This window comes from Moschus berezovskii, chromosome 10 (genome assembly GCF_049115385.1).
Source record: "Moschus berezovskii isolate FMDL1 chromosome 10, NW_MosBer_1.0, whole genome shotgun sequence".
NCBI lineage: Eukaryota > Metazoa > Chordata > Mammalia > Artiodactyla > Moschidae > Moschus > Moschus berezovskii.
In genome coordinates, this window is record NC_142469.1 from 94,376,090 (window position 1) to 94,392,520 (window position 16,431).

General features: G+C 44.3%; 1 protein-coding gene across 2 annotated transcripts in view; it reads left to right on the forward strand.

Moving 5' to 3' along the window:
- Positions 1–4,309: 4,309 nt before the first annotated feature.
- PPP1R14C (protein phosphatase 1 regulatory inhibitor subunit 14C) overlaps positions 4,310–16,431 on the forward strand; it is a 124,577-nt gene continuing 112,455 nt past the window's right edge. Inside the window, exons 1-2 of one of the 2 annotated variants that reach the window (XM_088840823.1) lie at positions 4,340–4,387; positions 8,756–8,817. The gene's annotated coding sequence lies outside the window, so the exon portion shown is untranslated. Of the gene's footprint in view, positions 4,388–8,755; positions 8,818–16,431 lie in introns of both variants that reach the window. The other variant, XM_055432802.2, reaches the window with a different exon arrangement.

Sequence of the window (16,431 nt, forward strand, 5' to 3'; positions counted from 1 at the left end):
ATGCAACCCAAAGAAATGAAAGCAGGGTCTTGAAGATACATTTGTACATCGTGTTCATAGCAGTGTTATTCCACAATAGCTAAAACATGGAAGCAACCTGTGTCTATCAGAAGGTGAAAGGATAAGGAAATAAGTTATGTACATTCAGCCTTTTAAAAAGGTGAACTTTGCAATGTGCTGTAACATGCATGCACCTTGAGGACATTATGGTAAGTGAAATAAGACGGTCACAAGCACACCCACACACAGACACGCTCAGTACCGAGTGATCCCACTTTGTTGCTGTTCAGTTGCTCGTCGTGTCCGACTCTTTGCGACCCCATGGCCTGCAGCACACCAGGCCTCCCTGTCCATCACCAGCTCCCAGAGTCTGCTCAGACTCATGTCCATTGAGTCAGTGATGCCATCCAACCATCTCATCCTTTCTCGTCCCCTTCTCATCCTGCCTTCAATCTTTCCCAGCAACATGGTCTTTTCCAATGAGTCAGCTCTTAGCACCAGGTGGCCAAAGTATTGATTCCACTTAAATGAGGATAATTTGGAGCAGTCGAAATTATAAAGACAGAAAGTGTAATGATGGGACTTCCCTGGTGGTCCAGTGGTTAGGAATCTGCCTCCCAATGCAGGGAGACACAGGTTCGATCCCTGGTCTAATAACATCCCACATGCTGTGGAACAACCAAGCCTGTGCCCCACAACAAGCAAAGCCACCGCAGGGAGAACCCCAAGCACCAAAACTAGAGAGCAGCTCTCGGTTGCCACCACTAGAGAAAGCCCGCAAACAGCAATGAACACCTAGCACAGCCAAAAAAGAAAATAAATTAAAATAGATCCATTTAAGAAAAGAAAATAAAATAGATCCATTTGAAAAAAGAAAATAAAATAGATCCATTAAAAAAAAAAGAAGGTGTAATGGTGGTTGCCAGGAGCTGGAGGAGCAGAGAATGGGGAGTTACTGATTAATAACTATAGAATTTCAGTTTTACAAGATAAATAGTAATGTGGATGGATGGTGGTGATGGTTGTACAACAATATGAATGTATTTAGTACCACTGAACTGTACTCTTACAAATTAAGATGGTAAACTTTATGTATGTTTTACTCAATTAAAAAAGAGAGATAGAACCCAAAGACTAGAATCCACCCCTTGAAGCTACTTTAATAAGGGTTGAAAGTGGGCTTCTCATGAGCAATTCTAATTTCAGGCTTGTGTTCTTGACTGCTGTTTTGTCTGCAAGTTCTGTGGTTCGTGACTCATTAGGTTGCCCCGACTGCCAAGTTCTGTTTTGTTCCTTGGTTACGGACCTTTTCCTAATCCTGGTCCATGGAAACTAGAAATTCATACCCAGACCCCTAGGAGGAGTCAGAGAAAGAAGGAATCTCCACCAATTCTTTCCCTCCCCCCAACTGCTGGGAACCCGGATCTGCTGGGTGTGGGATGTTGTCAAGCCCTGGGCTCAGCCTTGCTGCCTAATCCTCTCAAAAACGCCATTAGGTTGGGCTGTGCCTTCTCTCATTTTACAGATAAAGATGTTGAAGGAACAAAAGTTAAGTGTTTTATTCATGTGTTCTGTTTGTCATGCCTCCCCTGACTCTTGGCAGATGAACTCTTCCTGTCCCCTCCTTACCTCCCAGCTCCCTGTCGCCTCCCCCAGGGGCCCCCCAGTTTGGGGTCCCCTCCCGAATGCTCCTGTGAAGTGGTTTCTCACTTTCCGCCCCAGTGTTTGCCTCTGCCTCCAGAGATGGATTGAGAGACTAGGAACTGCACGTGTGATGTGTGGACTCTGCAAATACATGAGTGAACGGGTGCATGAAAGAATAAGTAACATTTTAAGATACCAGGTCCCCAGATGAGAAATCCATTCTGGCTTATGAGTCTCTGGAACTTCTTACCTCTTCACAGTCTCCCTCTTCACAGCTATTAATATGAACAGCCTTGGCCCCATCCCAGCTGGTAAGAGTTCAAATATCACTGAGACAATATTTAGAAACTTGTTTAGACCATGCTGGCTCCAGCCCAACCAACCCGTTTGAGGTTGTTGCTGAGCCTCATAGCTCCATGATGAAGCAGGGTCTTGTGAAGAAACATGCAACTTGTATAGGAATAGGTCAGTTAAAGCAGCTCGTCTGTTGGCAGTTGTTTTCAGCCTTCCCGCAACTCATTTCATACTAATTAATTCTCTGTGCTTTTTTTGTTGTTGTTCAGTTGCCAGTGTTCAATTCTTCATGACCCCATGGACTGCAGCATGCCAGGCTTCCCTGTCCTTCACCACCTCATGGAGTCTGCCCAAGTTCATGTCTATTGAATCACTGATGCCATCCAACCTTCTCAGCCTCTGTCACCCTCTTCTTCTTCTTCTGGCTTCAATCTTCCCCAGAATCTTTCCCAGGGTCTTTTCCAATGAGTCAGTTCTTTGCATCAGGTGGCCAAAGTATTGGAGCTTCAGCTTCAGCATCAGTCCCTCCAATGAACACCCAGGACTGATCTCCTTTAGGATGGACTGGTTGGATCTCCTTATAGTCCAAGGGACTCTCGAGTCTTCTCCAACACCACAGTTTGAAAGCATCAGTTCTTCAGTGCTCAGCCTTCTTTATTGTCTCACATCTGTACATCTGACTGCTGGAAAGACCATAGCTTTGACTAGATGAAACTTTGTCGGTAAAGTGATGTCTTTGCTTTTTAACACACTGTCTAGGTTTGTCGTAGAGAGATGGCAAATATTCTGCAGGTCGTTCTGGTCTCAGAGAAGATATTGATGGCCCTCAAGAGTTCTCTCCTTGTGGGGGATGAAGTAATTGTGACTGGAAGTGGACCTCCTTTAGAAGGCTGATTAGCACCCTCATACACAGAGCTTGGTTCTCAGAGTCCACTGGGGCAGTAACATGAGCCCTCACTCTCACCATCTGCAGTCATCTGGGAGAGAAGAGCACAGCTGTGTCTCTGAGACCTTACCTGCTAGCAGCGACTGGGAAGGGAGGTGCTGGGGAAGAGAGTCACTTGAATGCTTTTGAGCTATGGGCTCCTTCTGACCTCAAACTTGGATCATTCTACTAGAAGGTGTTATTTTATCACCTGTGTCATGACTGCACCTCTGTCAGGACAAGAGGCTGATGATCTAACAGCTATGGGACTGGGATGCAAGGTCACCTCAGTCTGCTAGAAGGTCACACAGAGCCATTTCCAAGTACTCCCCAAACAGCTTGCTTATGGCATCTCTTTGATTTGGTTGGGATATCGTGTGTTGATGTTTGTCCTTCCTAAGTGACCATTGTCCACTCCCTGAAGCAGGACGGGGTCACAGACTGGTTCATTCATCTTACTTACTGGCTTTTTGCTATGTGCCAGGCTCTGTGGTCAGGATATTACTGACATATGTCCTGATCTTTAATGCATGCAGGTAAGTGGGGCCCCTAATCCCAGATCTCTGTGATGACAGATGTAACAAGAAAGGGAAATATGGGGGGAGGGAAACGGTGTAAAATATCACTTCCTTAGAGGAGCCTGCTCTGATTTCCCCCAGCACGGTTGAATCTCCCAGTTACAAGCCTTTACATCACCTTGTACTAGACCTGGACTCCATGGGTAGGGACTGTGTCTGTCTCGCTCAGCACTGTATTTCCAGCACTCAGCACAGTGGTGAGCACATCATGGGTGCTTAATGTATGCTTGTTGAATGAATGAACGGTCATGGAAGGCTTTACAGAGGTGGTGGCACTGAGTTGGGTATTGACAAATCAGGGGGGTTTACCAGGGAAGAAGTGAATGGATAATTTTGTAAAACAAATGTATGTTATTAAATTTATGACCCTCCTCACTAGCACAGGGAAAATCCCTGATGTTTACAAGTACTTTTGATGGCAGGATGAAGCCTAGGCAGGCTAGGGGTGAGAAAACTATTTGTGATCCTTCCTTTCAACACACTTGGAAAATCAATCTCCTAATGAGAATGAGGCTTGGTGGAGAGGGAGTCCCTGGGATAGAAGAGCCCCAGCCGCCACACTCCTCTCTGCCCCAGTGAACAGTTGGGACTTCGAAGAAATATGAGAAAGACTGCTCTTCCTTTGGTTAGTATTTCTTACTTTACCTTCCTCTACTTTCTGATTGGGATGAATTTATGGGCACTTAACAGCTGGTCTAAGTTAGGAATCACGACTCATTCAACAAACACTTAGTGAACGTCCTTGGCATTGAAGATGCTGTGTGGGAGCCACAGCAGAAAGTACAGGATGTACGAACCACAGCTCTGTCTTCATGGGGCTTATTTTTAGTAAATAAATAACACGGATAACATCAACAACTAGAGTGCAGTCAGAACCTTGTTGAAATCACATCAGAAGGACAGAAATGCTGCGTGAGGGAGGGAAACCTGGAGTGGAGATTGGAGGGTAAGAGGTGTGATGGGGCAGGGGTTCTGGTGGGAGTGAAGACACGAAACTGGGTGGCACGGAGGGTCTGGGGAAGAGCTTGCAACCGCTGCGCCAGGAAGGTGATGGAAGGTGAAGTTGGAAAAGGAGATCAGTGCCATACGTGCATGCATGCGTGTTCTGTTGCTTCAGTCATGTCTGACTCTTTGTAACCCTGTGGACCTCAGCCCTCCAGGCTCCTCTGTCCAGGGGATTCTCCAGGCAAGAATATTGGAGTGGGTTGCGATGCCCTCCTCCAGGGGATCTTTCCAACACAGTGATCAGACCTGCGTCTCTCATGTCTCCTGCACAGGGAGGCAGGTTCTTTACCACTAGCATCTGGAACCCCTACCTTCAGTTCAGTTCAGTTCAGTTCAGTCGCTTAGTCGTGTCCGACTCTCCACGACCCCATGAACCACAGCACACCAGGCCTCCCCTACCTTGGAGAACACCAAAAAGCAGATCTAAAAGTTTCCAAAGGTGAAATATCTTCCATAGGTGGCCTCTAGGAAGTGGTAGGGCAAGGATTTAAGCTGGTGCTTGATCAGACTCCAAAAGCATGTGTATATGCATATATATTAATACTTGTGTATACTGAGGCAAGGGGCTTCCGTGGGGGCTCAGCGGTAAAGAATCTGCCTGCAATGTAGACAACTCGGATTTGATCCCTGGGTCTTGAAGATCCTCTGGAGAAGGAAATGGCTACCCACTCCTGTATTCTTGGCTGGGAAATCCCATGGACAGAGGAACCTGGTGGTCTATAGTCCATGGGGTCGCAAAGAATCCGACACAACTTCGCAACTAAACAAGAACACACTGAAGCACACATTAAACTGCTTGAAAGTGAAAGTGAAATCGCTCAGCTGTGTCCGACTCTTAGCGATCCCATGGACTGTAGCCTATCAGGCTCCTCCGTCCATGGGATTTTCCAGGCGAGAGTACTGGAGTGGGTTGCCATTTCCTTCTCCAGGGGATCTTCCCGACCCAGGGGTCTAACCCTTGTCTCCTGCATTGTGGTCAGACGCTTTACTGTCTAAGCCACCAGGGAAGCATTTAAACTGCTTAACTATTTTTGAATTAGGAGGAAACTGGCAGAATTTTCAGGAACTCTTAATGTCAGCTAGATTTTTGAAGTAAAATTTTCCTTAATTTCTAGTGCAAGAGGCCCACAGCCCATTGATCTGAGGAGAAGGAGGGTCTTGGGTTTTTCTCATGCCGTAGCACAAGAAATTTAAGTGAAAAACATTGCAGAGCCAACTCTTGGCTTGTTTGTAGAGTTTAAAGTTCAGATTATTATTATTGTTATTTTTTTTTGGGTGGGTATTGGGAGAGGGAAAGGAATGGAATAGTTCGCTCTCTGTAGGAGTGAGGGAGGAACAGGGGAGAAAGGGCCTCCTATCCCAGGGTCTTGTGTGCTTGTTGAGCTGCTTTATGGGCATCCTGGATTGACCCCTGATGAGAACTAGCCAGGGACTGAATTCCCATTGGTAGAATTGTTTCTGAAAGAGAACAAGTTCCAGGCTCTAAAATGACATGCAAATGGACCTTGGAATGGAACCTGTTTCTAAATGGCGGTTATAATAATAATGATTTGGGATTCAAACAAAAAGTTAAATCTTGATGAGGTATTTATAAACAAAAATTAAAGTTGGCAAGAATTTTCAGTAAATGAGTATGTCTGCTGATGAAAAGGTGGTGACTTAACTGGGTTGAAAGTGAGGATAAAGTGAAGTCGCTCAGTCGTGTCCGACTCTTTGTGATCCCGTGGACTGTAGCCCACCAGGCTCCTCTGTCCATGGGATTCTCCAGGTAAGAATACTGGAGTGAATTGCCATTTCCTTCTCCAGTGGATCCTCCCAACCCAGGGATCGAACCCAGGTCTCCGGCATTGCAGGCAGACGCTTTAACTTCTGAGCCACTAGGGAAGCCCGAAAGTGAGGATAAATCAATGCAAATTTCTGGCTCCAAAACAAGTTGGATGAAAACCTGTCACCACCTGAAATGGCTCTCTTGCTGCTGAATGTTTTCTGATGTTCTTTATATTAGTTAAGCTTCCTTTGTCCTGATATGGTGCCTCTTATCTACTTCACCTCCCATGTAGCAAGTTGGGTGGTAACAAATTAATTCCTGCTATATTCAGGTGGAGCAGTGGACGAACACCAGCGTCAGAAGAGATGTGTTAGCTCCTTTTCTGTCTTGGTCACTGTTGCTGGGGGACCTTGGACAAGTTACTTGACCTTTGCAAGTCAAGTTTGCTCAATGGATATGAAATAAGGGGATGGAGCAAGGCTTCTTCATGCTCTGAAGTTTGACCCCATGTATAAAGCTAAGTTTTATAGTAAAACTTCTCTGAGGACGATTTATGTTATTGTTCAGTGAGTGATTTTTTTCACCTCTATATTGTCATCAGAAATAGGTCATTGTTGATTTTTTAAAAACTTCTTTATTTTTAATTGGGGGATTATTGCTTTACAATATTGTGCTGGTCTCTGCCATACATCAACAAGTCATTGCTGATTTTTAAAGTCTGGGTTTTGAAAAGATTTATACTGTTCAAAATTGTTTTTAAATAGACGCTTGAATGGCAGTGGCTATTCAATAGCAATTGTAATTTTCTGTTTTCTTTGTGTTTCCTTTCTGATATGCAAATGACCATTTATTTGATTTCCAGTAGAAAATACAAGAGCAAATGTAAGCACGAACATTGCATCTTGGAATTAAGAAATACTAATGAGGATATAAATTACTATCTTTTTAAATTTTAAAGTTAAGTTTTCTGCGGAAGAAAAATGGACTAGACTATCTCAAGAAGGGAGGAAATATTTTATATTACTACAGTATTTAGAAATAGCTATGTTGTTTCTCCTTGTCAAATTTGAGCTGCCATTCATTTTTATCAAACTACTTTCCATCTTCAGAAAGAAACAAACCTTGATATTGTCAGTTTTTAAGAAGTTTACTTTTGTGCCTTTTTTTAAAAAAAATGTGAACATTTTTGCTTCATTCCAGGCTGGAGAGGGGAGCATAAATGCACTCGTCTTACAGAGTGACCTCTTTGTCCATGTGCAAATGGATGAGAATGTATAGGTGGTCATGTGGGACTAAGTGAAATTTCTCTTATGATGTGTTAGATGTGTTAACTATCCACAATGAGAACCTGGATGATATATCCAGAGCAAAAGGCAAAAAAAAAAAAAATACCAAAAGCATACATTTTTTTAGAGTTTAGGCATCAGAACAAGCCATTGAGACTTCCATGGAGAGAGTGAATCTAGTTTAAGGAGGCAAGATTCTGCTCCAGCACCACCTTTTGTAGAGAGAGTGCATAGCCAGGGGAGTTTGTACCAGATCTGGTTTGAACTGGGCCTAGAGGAGTGAGGTGGGAGCTTCGAAGCCTTTCTCCTTCCATCTTTTCCTCCCACAACCACATCTCACTCAGAACGCTAGATTCCTGTTTGCGTAGCTCTTTCCGTGGTCCCCAGTGGCCCTGGTGTTGCAGGTTGGCCAGGAAGCGTTGTTTGTGTCATTTCTTAGGTGAGGACATAGATGTGGAAAGGTGAACTGGTGGGCCCAAGGACACACTGGTTACTAAGGGACCTTGAATTTGAACCCAAATCACTTCAAGTCCAGGGTGAAGCTCTCTCTACATGTCTGGTTACTTCTGAAGGAGAGTCTCAAAATACAGCCTGCACTGGTTTGCTGCACTTCCATTATTAAACTTCCAACAGAGTATTAACATCTTTTGTGACCTGGTAGTTTAGAACTATTCAGAGACTATGAAAATCTTACATTTTTGGCCACAGGAAAAAAAAAAAAACAACTCATTCTAGAAAAGAGTGGGTGACATGTCAAGATATGTCAATCAACTGGTGCTTCTCAGAGGTTGGCCTGTGGCTGGGCTGTTTGCAGGAGACTGGTAGACAGTGAGCCTGAGCCATCAGCCATGGCAGGGCTGGAAGGGGAGAGGAGAGCAGGGAGTTAACATTATGGGGCACAAGCACGTACTCCCTTGGGCATCACAGTGAGAGGAGTGGACCGATAAGAGCAGTCTCTCCTCCAGCTCCCTGGCTTGTGGCCTGAGCCTGCTGCCTGGATGCTTCTGCCTGAGGTTCTGGCTTAGATGGTCGGCCACATGCAGGGGGAGTCAGGGATTACTCACAGCAGCTGCGTGAGGCCCAGTGGGCCTCCTAAGTGGCTTTCTAAGCAGAGGGCTCCTAGGGTGATCCTGGCTGGCCTTGCCTGGCTGAGTCCCTGCGGTTTGCAAGCCTGGATCTCCATCTCTGCCCTCTGTCCTAAGAGACTTTCTTTCAACAGACTGTTTTGGCTAAAGATGGTTTCTGTTGTTTGCAGTTGACAAGCCAACTGATGCAGCCGGGAAGAAGTGGAATCAGGATTAGAACTGGGTCTGTCAGGTACCCGTTGCTTATTCCTCTGTACCCAAAAAAGGGATAGGAATCTGAGTACTGCCAAATCTTATCATTTAAGCCTTCTTGGGAAATAGGCTTACAAGTAGATCAGTGGTCAAATAAATCAATAAGTGATCACACACATATATTCATGCACACACATATACACATACATGTTCATATACATGTTTAATTGATGGGCAAGTTTTCATGAAATGTTGTTGAAGCTCTGTGATGCTGACATTTCTAGAGGAGGGGAGCAAACATAACATTCACTGGGTGACTGTGAGCACAGGAGGTAATGGGCGGACTGCAGAACTGATATATTGGTTGAGAATAGAGTTGGGAGTCAGACAGATTTTATTTCAAACCTGCAGTTACTATTAAATAAACCTTTGTGTCTTTGGACAAATTATATAATTTCTTTGGACCTCAGTTTCCTTATCTGTAAAATGGGGATAATTATACTCATTTCACAGAGATTCAAAGCAGTCCAGATAAGGTACCTAGCACAGAACTTGGCACAGAGTGATGGATGAATGGGAGTTATTATTTTTATTTAAATATATTGCCTAGTTTAGTTCTCACAGCACTACTGAACTTGTCCTTTCTTGAATAAGTTTAGGATTCCTGCTTGTTGGCATGTCCCCTTATCCTCTTTTAGAAGGGGACCGTGGGAGTGGGTGAGGAGAGGATGAGATGGAAGTCATGAGGTGAGGAGGAAGCCATAAGAAACCACAGCTCTGAGCATCCTCTCTGAGCTCTTGGTCCTGGGGATGCAGCTTGTCCTGGAGATCCTGCTTGTCTTGTGCAGTGGGAGCCACGGACAGGTTCTGAGTGACACCAGTCCAGGGCAGCCCACTTCACCATCAAAGTGATGATGGCAACCAAATCCACTTAGAAAACAAGTCAATCAAAGCATATTCACTAATGAAGACCTGACAGTAATCCATAATGTATTCTATCACAGGAGGCGATATGCATGAAAAATCTTGGCCCATCTGTTTAGCAAATAACGTTTTCTAAAGAAATGTTGGTTTTTCTTGGTGACTCAGCAACAAAGACTCTGCCTGGCAATGCAGGGTGCAACCTGCATCAACCCAGGATGATTCCTGGTTCGGGAAAATCCCCTAGAGATGGAAATGGCACCCCACTCCAGTATTCTTGCCTGGAGAATTCCATGGACAGAGGAGCCTGGTGGGCTCCAGTTCATGGGGTTGCAAGGAGTTGGATATGACTGAGAGACTAAACAGCAACAACAAGAAGGGAATGTTAGACGCAGTCTAACTCTTCTTTCTCTCTTTCTTAGACACGGTCTCTTGGTGGCTTGTAAAAAATGTGGTCAGAATTAGCTTATATAATTCTCACTATAATTTTAAGAGAAGTGTGCTATTTTTCATCTCTGCTTTCCAGAGATGGAAATGTGGAATTGGAAAGAATTCCTCCTGGACTGTGCACTGTGGCAACGACAAAGCAGGAGATCAAACCCAAACCCTTTGCCATCAACTTTATACTCATCCATTCATTTGTGTACTGTCTACCATGTGCCTGGAGCTGGGCTGGGCACCAGGGATCTGTGTCTTGGCTGTGGTCCCCGCCCGCAAGGAGCTCACACTGCTCAGGAAGAGTCTTTCCTTTGGGCCATCCTGTCCAAGACCACACCATTTTTTTTTCCTGGCTCTAATTAATGACCCATTCATATTCCAAGACTAGAGGATGAATGGCTATATTCAGGTTTCCAGTTGATGGCAATTTTCTTTGGAAACTCACCAGTTTTAGGTTTCCATTTCAATCTGCCCACACACTTCACTGTTAAACTGTCAAAAATGATATGGAATGTGCAAATATTTCTTACAAGGTCCCAAGGGGTGTTTCAGGAGCCAGTGACACCCTGACTCTCTTCAGTCTGGAAACAGGCAGGGAGACAACCCGCAAAGTCCATTGCACAGCCAACTGTTGTGTTGTTTTTTGGTTTGAGTTTAATTATTATTTTATTTAAAAATTTTTAATTGAAGTATAGTTGATCTGCAATGTCCTGTTAGTTTCAGGTGTTCAGCAAAGTGATTCAGTCATGTAGCTATTATATAGGCTATTACATTATAGGGTATTACACAATATTGAATACAGTCTGCCATGCTATACAGGAAGTTTCTCTTGCTCCAGGAGTGAGATTGCTGGATCATATAGTAGTTCTATTTTTGGTTTTTAAAGGGGCTTCCATACTGTTCTCCATATGGTTGTACTAATTTACACTCCTACCAGCAGTGTGAGAGGCTTCCCTTTTCTACACACCATCTCTAGCATTTATTATTTGTCAACATTTTGATGATGGCCATTCTGACTGTTGGGAGGGGGTACCTCATTGTAGCTTTGATTTTCATTGCTCTAACAATTCATGATGTCGAACACTTTTCATGTGCCTATTGTCCATCTGTAAATCTTGTTTGAAGAAATATCTGCTTAGGTCTTCTATCCCAATTCTTGATTATTATTATTATTTTTTTATATTGAGCTATATGAGCTGTTTGTTTATTTTGGCGTCGCATTGTTTCCAAACATTTTCTCCCCTTCCATAGATTGTCTTTTTGTATTGTTATTGTTTTTCTTTGCTGTGCAAAACCTTTTAAGTTTAATTAGGTCTTATTTGTTTATTTTTGCTTTTATTTCTATTATTCTAGGAGATGGATCCAATGTTGCTGCAATTTATGCCAAAGAGTGTTGTGCTTGCTTTCCTCCAAGAGTTTTATAGTGTCTAATCTCACACTTAAGCCTTTAATCCATTTTGAGTTTAGTTTTGTATGTGGTTTTAGAAACTGTTCTTACTTTTCTAGTAAGACAAAGTTGATTTCGGTGCTTACCCTGGAGAGGAAGACAGCTACTTCAACCAAGGCTTGCTAGCATCTCAAAGAGGGTAGGACAAAGCTAGGTTGTTTATTCAGACTATGAAGTCTAGTTTAATACAAGTCTTTCAATGCTGTGCTCAATTAGGACTGGGTAATACTCCAGAATTAGTTCCTTGAGAGGAAAGGGCTTAGAAAACCCTTGTGTGGTTTGGCTATTGTCCAGGCATGGTAATGCCATGAATCCTGAGAAGTCTGTGGAATATATGGACTGAGACGCTCGTGACCTGTACCTGAGCACATGTAGCCACTTGGATTTTCCTTAGCTCACTACCACTCCCCAGTTTAGTCCAGGGAGCAATCTCCCTTTTCTTACTCTCCACAAGGCAGAACTTCCTGAAGTATCATATATATGACACAGTAATAATCGTACCATTCAGACCACTATCAGTGTGGACTATCAGATAGTCCACATTTACTTTAGCATCATACACATGACAAAATCATAATCATACAATCACAGTAATAATGCTAATAGCTAACATTTATTTCCCATTGACTTCCCAGGTGGCGCTATTGGCAGGCATTGGCCTGCCTGCCAATATAGGAGACAAAAAGAGATGCGGGTTCAATCCCTGGGTCAGGAAGATTCCCTGGAGGAGGAAATGGCAACCCACTCCAGACAGTATCCTTGTCTGGAGAATCCCACGGACAGAGGAGCCTGGCAGGCTACAGTCTAGAGGGTCGCGAAGAGTCGAACACAACTGAAGCCACTGAGCATTTATCCTTGACTCTGTGCAGGCAGCTGGGCTAAGGACTTTAGATGGATCCCTCTCATTAAGGCCCGTAACAATGCTGGGAACTGTTTTATTCTTGGCTAATGAAACTTAACAAGGTTAAATCAATGGAGTAAGGTGTGCAGGAGAGCTGGAGCCAGAAGTCAAGCCAAGTCTATTGGAGCCCAAAGCCTTCTTGTTCTTAGGGATTATGCTATAGAATCACTCTCTCCTTTTAAAATACATTGTTCCTATAACTAATTTTTCTAAAGTAACATCCAAATATTTGTTCACAGGGGAGATGACTGACTCTCGCCATACAGAAGCCCTCTCTCCTTTCAACCTGGTAGGAGTGTAGCCTTTAATCCCTGTTTCAGTGCCGAGGTGGAGCCTCCCATTCTCAGGGGTGGAGGCTGCCCCTCTTTCGTGCTGTTTTGCCTGGTTTCCTGGTTTCCCTGGGAAATCCTCCAAGTGAAAAACAGTTTCCCCAGTAACTGACAGCCCACCCACTGGCCCTTCTGCCAAAGTGACTTGATCGCTTTGTGACTCTTGGTTTCTTAAAGGTGTTTTTCTTTTGGGATAGTCCAAACCGCTTTGACACACGTTCTGACAAATTAGTGGTTAAGGAGAACACTTCCTTGGGCTAGAAGGAAGGAATATTCAAACAAATAAAAGAAAACTGTCAACATAGACAGTGGCTGCTGTTGAGTGGGAGAACGTTGAGCAACTGGTTCCTTTAGTTCCCCAGCTTTGGAAAGATAAAGCTAATCATTTCTGACAGATGGAGTCTACCAGTTTAAAATATCCGTAGATTTTTTGATGATTGCCATTCTTATTGGTGTGAGGTGATACTCATTGCAGTTTTGATCTGCATTTCTCTAATAATCAGTGATCTTGAGCATCTTTTCATGTCCCTGTTGGCCAGCTGTATATCTTCTTTGGAGAAATGTCTATTTGGTTCTTCTTGGGTCATTTGTAGAGATGTGGATGGACGGAGTTTGTCATACAGAGTGAAGTCAGAAGGAGTAAAACAAATATCATACATTAACGCATATATGTGGAATCTGTGGTACAGATGAACCTCTTTGCAGAACAGAAATAGAGACGCAGATGTAGAGAACAGATGTACGGACACGGCAGGAGGTTGGCGGGGAGAGGAGGTAGGATGAATTGGGAGATTGGGATTGATATATATACACTACCGTGTGTAAAATCGATAATTAGTGGGAACCTGCTGTATAGCATAGGAAACTCAGCTTGGTGCTCTGAGTAGGTGACCTACTCTTTATTCGTTCTTAGTCGTGTCCAACTCTTCTCAGCTCTATGGACCGAAGCTCACCAGGCTCCTCTGTCCATGGAATTTTCCAGGCAAGAATACTGGAATGGGTTGCCATTTCCTACTCCAGGGAATCTTCCCAATCCAGGGATTGAACCCATGTCTCTTGTGTCGCCTGCATTGGCAGGTGGACTCTTTACCAACTGTGCCACCTGGGAAGCCCAGGGTGACCTTGAGGGGTGGGGTATTGTGGGGGAGAGAGGGGAGGTATGTATACATATGGCTGGTCTGCTTCATTGAACAGCAGAAACTAGCACAGCATTGTAAGGCAACTATACCCCAATTAAAAAAAGTGCAAAGAGGAAAAGAAAAGCTTCCTAGAGAAGGAGATTCCACTCTTCTCTGTAGCTCATGTGTAACAATTGGGTAATTATTTCTAATAGTGAATTGAATTCCCCCGCCTGGCAATTTGGAATTCATTCCTAATTATATTTCCTTCAGTAGAAATGGACAAAGCCTTGCCCACATGGTAGAGGGGGGTCATATGTGTGCTGCTTTATTGTCTTAGGAACAGGGGCTGCAGTGGAGAAAAGGACTCCCTGGCTTTCGTGGAAGGGTGAAGGGAGAAGTAAGCCCAGAAGTGGAGCTTATGTCCAAACTACGTCATGATTGTAGAACTTCCGGACTCTCTATAAATGTGCCCTGGTTGTTTCACTAGGGCCTGCTTTCTCATCGTGAGAACACATAAGAAAAAAAGGCTGGTCTATGTACTTGATTCCTGGGCAGTAAAAAGAGGAGGAGGGAGGTAGCAGGGGGATAGTTGAACTGACTTAGGAAATTGGGGGAGAATAGTCTTTGGCACCGCTCCAGTACTCTTGCCTAGAAAATCCCATGGACAGAGGAGCCTGGTGGGCTGTAGTCCGTGGGGTCGCTAAGGATCAGACACGACTGAGCGACTTCACTTTCACTTTTCACTTTCACACATTGGAGAAGGAAATGGCAACCCACTCCAGTGTTCTTGCCTGGAGAATCCCAGGGACGGGGGAGCCTGGTGGGCTGCTGTCTATGGGGTCACACAGAGTCGGACACGACTGAAGTGACTTAGCAGCAGCAGCAGCAGTCTTTGGCAGGGTGGAAGGGGACTGCTATGTTGGGGACGATGTAGCTTGAATCTTGGCCACCTCAATTGTCAAAGAGATTAAAGCATGGGATCTCAGAAAGGATCTTGATCTTGAGTAGGAGAAAGACCCCATTAGAGTTGATATAAGTCTTACCAGGTCTTTAACATATTCGTAAACTGTTATTAGAGTTCACGGCATCCTGACATTGTCCTGATGAAATCACACTTTCTCCTGAGTGGTGACTTTTTCATTCCTCATATTTTTGTCTGTTCTAGTCAAAGATAGTTATTTTATAAGGAGAGGAAAAAACTGGAAGAAGAAGAAGAAACACATTTCTTGGAACAAGTAAGTTTAGGGGACAGAGGCTTTCAATTTAGATGGCAGTCAACAACAAACAAATAAGCAAAATGAACTAAGAAAGAAGGAAAAAGAAGTAGTAAAAGAAAACACAGATACCATATTCCAATATCACATGTCTTATCACATACAATGACTTCATAGCCTTCCATTTATTCAATGAATATTGTTAAATACCATCACTAGGAACTGAATCCTTTGCTCTGGATGAAGCATACACCAAGTAAACTTGGAGGACCCAGGTCTGTTCAGTTCAGTTCAGTTCATCAGTTCAGTCGCTCAGTCGTGTCCGACTCTTTGCAACCCCAAGAATCACAGCACACCAGGCCTCCCTGTCCATCACCAACTCCCGGAGTTCACTCAAACTCATGTCCATCGAGTTGGTGATGCCATCCAGCCACCTCATTCTATGTCATCCCCTTCTCCTCCCGCCCCCAATCCCTCCCACCATCAGACTCTTTTCCAGTGAGTCAACTCGTCGCATGAGGTGGCCAAAGTATTGGAGTTTCAGCTTTAGCATCAGTCCTTCCAATGAACACCCAGGATTGATCTCCTTTAGAATGGACTGGTTGGATCTCCTTGCAGTCCAAGGGACTCTCAAGAGTCTTCTCCAGCACCACAGTTCAAAAGCATCAATTCTTCGGCGATCAGCTTTCTTCACAGTCCAACTCTCACATCCATACATGACCACGGGAAAAACCAGAGCCTTGACTAGACGGACCTTGGTTGGCAAAGTAATGTCTCTGCTTTTTAATATGCTATCTAGGTTGGTCATAACTTTCCTTCCAGGTCTGTTAGAGAAGCTGAATTACATAATAATAAGTGAAAAATGGAAATCCAGAACCAGTGCCATGGGGCTCAGAGACGGTGAGAACTAGCTCAGCTGGGGCAGTTCAGGAAAGGCTTGGGGAGAAGGAAGCCTGAGCACTAGGACTGGAGGACTGATGGGTGGGCTTCGGTCTTGGCCTGGTTGTGGGCGGGGAGAGAATAGCAAGGACTAGGGCACAGGATGAGGCGGTGCAGGGTTCAATAGGAGGAGAAAGCCTGAAGGAGGCCTGGCATGGACTGGGAGAAAACTGTGTTGGGAGGAAGTTCAGAACCAAGATGTGGAGCTTCCTGAATTCTTTATGGTCTTTGGGAGTCATTGGCAACCCTGGGCTTGTCAGTAGATGGCTGAAAGTAGCACTGTGTGGATTAGAGGTGATGATCTGGCCTAGGGTGAATACAAAGCCCTCTTCTAATTATCTAAG